The sequence below is a fragment of the Sphaeramia orbicularis genome, chromosome 17, assembly GCF_902148855.1.
Source record: "Sphaeramia orbicularis chromosome 17, fSphaOr1.1, whole genome shotgun sequence".
Lineage (NCBI taxonomy): Eukaryota > Metazoa > Chordata > Actinopteri > Kurtiformes > Apogonidae > Sphaeramia > Sphaeramia orbicularis.
The window spans coordinates 48,241,332-48,245,356 of record NC_043973.1 but is presented as its reverse complement, the minus strand read 5'-3'; positions in this window follow the sequence as shown (position 1 = coordinate 48,245,356).

Genomic DNA, 4,025 nt, shown 5'->3' with positions numbered 1-4,025 from the left:
GTCCTCCTTGTAAATCCCAGCTGGACTGACTGGACAGATCCTGAGCCTTTAATCTACACCTGGATTTCCTGCCTCTGTCCACAATAATAGACATTATATAGACTAAATGTCCTCTAAAATTAACGTTTATTTGCAACATAGTATAGCAAACTATTACATGATCAAAAACAAATGAATTTTAGCAAAAAAAAGTGTCTGTTTGAATGTCTGGGGTCACCAGAAATTTGTGATGTTAAAATGGGGTCACGAGCCAAAAAAGGTTGGAAACCACCGGGTTAAGTTGTGAAGCAAATTGATTCACAAAAAATGACATAAACATGCATAAATGCACAGCAGTAGTTGTGTACATAGACAATGTAAAAACCAAGTTTTAAAACCTCAGCATCAGCACGTTCATGTGGTCTAATGGGGTCTGGCAGGTCGCTCCAGAACCAAGGAGCTGTAGAGAAAAGGTCGAGTCCCCAGCCCTTTTCTGCTGAGAACAGAACACAGTCAACAAGCCACAGTGGGAGGATCTGAGGGGTCGGGTGGTTCAGTAAGAGGTGAGGAGTTCAGAGATGTATGTGAGGGCAAGACCATGGAGTGATTTATACACAGTTAAAATGAATGCTGCACTGTTTATAACCAGGCGAGGGTATACTGGGAGTAATAATGCACAAATGATTCTGTATAAGTCTGAGGTTGGAAGACAATGAAAATGTCCCATTTTTGAGATGGTTTAAAGACAGAAACTGGAGCAAACAATGCAAATTAACCATGCGTTGAAAGTTAAGCCAGCATGATCATAAGGTTTATGAAGGTATTATGTCATGTTATTATCTTTAAGTTCACTGTTTGTTGACTCATGGTTTAGACTAAGCTGTGACAGTTCTGACCTTGTTTGGATGATTCCAAACCGATGCAAACAGTGCAGCCTTTGACAACACACACCATACAGAAAACAGAGCTGAACTGTGGTTTTACTGTGGCTGTTTTCAGTCTAACAACAGAGCTAACAGAGCTATAATGTAACCTATGAGCAGATACAGAACAGGAAAATGATTAGACAGTGTTATTGTGACAAATCCAAAAAACTGATTGTGAGTTTAAGTTTGAAGAAAACCTGATGATAGCATAATACAGACGTAAACAATGAGCTTTATACTTTATTCAGAGAGTGGTACAGTCTGTGGATACATAGTGTTGATTTGTTGGTGGTAAATAGTAGAAAATGAAATTACTGTTCTAAATTTCTGTCTCTAATTTTGGCCAGAAATAACAGAGCCTTTATGAAGCAGCTGTTTTCACTTTTATTGATCATTATTCTCAGCAAAAATGAAGCATGAATAGTATATCAGTAGTACTCTAATGTTACACATGATTCAAGATAATGACTCTGAATGAATAGAAATGCATGGAAAAATAGTATATCACCAATTACATAATATAAACATTATAAAAGCTTTATCTGAATCAGATGTCAGGTGTGATATTTAGACTATAGAAATCTAATTTTAACAAATATAGGTACCCCCCCCCCCCCCCCCCAAAAAAAAAAAAAAAGTCACACACAATATCTCATCAGACTGCCTTTACCTTTGTTTACCTGACACATTCACCTTGACATGACTTTTATCATGCAATGATTATGCAATGTCACAACATTTGGTTCTGTCCAAGGTTTTAATCGTTAACGAAAACTAACAAAATGACGAAAACTAGAATTGTAAAAACGTTTTTGTTAACGGAAATAAATAAAAACTATAATTAAAAGAAAAAACAATAACTAACTGAAACTGTATTGTGTGTTTACAAAACTAACTAAAACTGATAAAAATTATGGATAAAATTCTCTCCTTTTTCGTCTTTGTCAACGTCGGATTGATACGAAATTGATTTATTTTGCTCTAGTAATTTTCTCTGCTGTCACCATACGACACTTGACGGTCCGTCACTTGTGGTTTCCAGTCGTCTTCTGGTCCCCACTCTACCTGGAAACGTGGAGACTAAAGTTGGGAGAAAGCAGCAGAGTCCTGTCTGGGATTTATTTGAATACGACAACAGAGAAGAAGAGAAATGAAAAAACTAAACTAAAACTAAGCATTTAGAAAATAACGAAAACTAATAAAAACTTTCAAACCTGCTCTAAAAACGAATTAAAACGAACTGAATTAGAGAAAAAAAAGTTTAAACTAATTAAAACTAAACTAGAATGAAAAATCCAAAACTATTAGAACGTTGGTTCTGTCCACAGTTGTGTTAATTTTTGACCAAGATCTTGTATTTTTCAAGTGCGAGTTGGAACACTGTGTAAAGTCTTCTCCATCACATCCCAAAGATTCTCAATGCGGTTCAGGTCTGGACTTTGTCTTAGGCTGTCACTCTGGATCAGGGTCAGTCTGAAGTCACCAGACCACTTGACCTTTTTCCACTGAAGCACAGTCCAATCTTAATGCTCTCAATAAACTGATGGTTGTTTAAGAAATGACCATTTACTCACCACATCAGTTAGAGTTTAAGAACATGCTGCTGCTGAAACATATTAATCACTGCAGTAATTATCCAAAGGAAGCCTCTTTCCCATTCACTCATTGTGTCCATGCAGTTGAATGTGACTTTTCAAGCCTTCACAAACACTGTCAGCTTAAAAGGAAGATACAGTTTCAGCATGAATTCAATAGTAATAACCATTAGACTACTTGAATGGCACCTTTTAAAAGAACTGCTGCCCAAATGGCTTTATACTCTACTCTGACAGTGTTTCAGTCCAGGCTGAAAACGGCTCTGTTCAACTGTGCATATAACAACTGAAAGTATTCTATCTGCACTCTTCTCTTTTACTTTATTTTAAGTGATTATTATTTATGTTTTATTGATTATGTTTCAATTGTAATTGTGTGTTTTTAATCTGTCTCTTTTCCATTTTTGTAAAACACTGTGAATTACCCTGTGTATGAATTGTGCTATACAAATAAATTTGCCTTGCCTTTATAAAAACTTAAATTACATGGACACAGTGTACCACGAGAATGACTGAGGATTCTGGTGGGTTTCTGTAAATTGGCTTGAGAGGCTGGTTTTGATCAGCTCTACGTGTAAAGTGTCATAAGATAACTATTGTTATGATTTGGAGCTATACAGATAAAATTAGATTGATTAATTTATTGAGAATATTTCTTTTTGTTCTTTTTTAGGCTAAAAATAGTAAAATTTAGCTGTCCTCCCTCATTTGTAGAATTAACCCTCTGGTAACCCTTCCACCAACACCCTTACTAAGCACCAAGTGTGCCTTTTTGGCACACTTGTGGAATAAAATTTTTCGTACAGTTTGTTTTTAATTCTTTTACACTTTTTTCTATTTCATCAACTTGAGCCATAAATAAAAATACCAAATACTCAATACTTGTCACATTTTTTAACCCTTTAAATGCCGTGTTTGTAATGTAAATAAACCTTTTTTTTTTTAAGCAAAAAACACAAAAAATATTATTTTTTCAATATACTACATAAAAAGTGGATCACATATTATTAGATTTTTTCATCCTGGCATATGTCAATGATTAACTCCAACACTGGTTAATTTGCATTATTATTATTTTTAGCGCTAGGTCAAATGTTCAAAAATACTAGCATCTGTCACCAAGTGTGCGTAAAATGCACACCTATAAATCAAACTATTAAATATTATATAATGATTTATTTTTCTGCTCTAATTTGATTTTATTTTTGTAAATCCGGCTCAGTCCTAATCCTACAGATGAAATGTTGGAAATAGTGCGTTTTCTGCACACTTGGCAAACAGATGCTAGTCTGGTCATTTTCTTTTGTTTACAATGTGCACATTTTAGTTGGTGGACAGAATTTTAAAGATCATGCAAAAATGAACAACTTTTGAATTCTAACCTTATTTAAATTGTGAAAAATAATATGAAGTTTTTTAACACGAAGCGCAAAGTGTGCGTAAAAGGCACACCTGGATACCGGAGGGTTAAAAAACACTGTGCGGAACCTTTATTTTGACTCTTGTTTCTGTCCGGACACAAAAA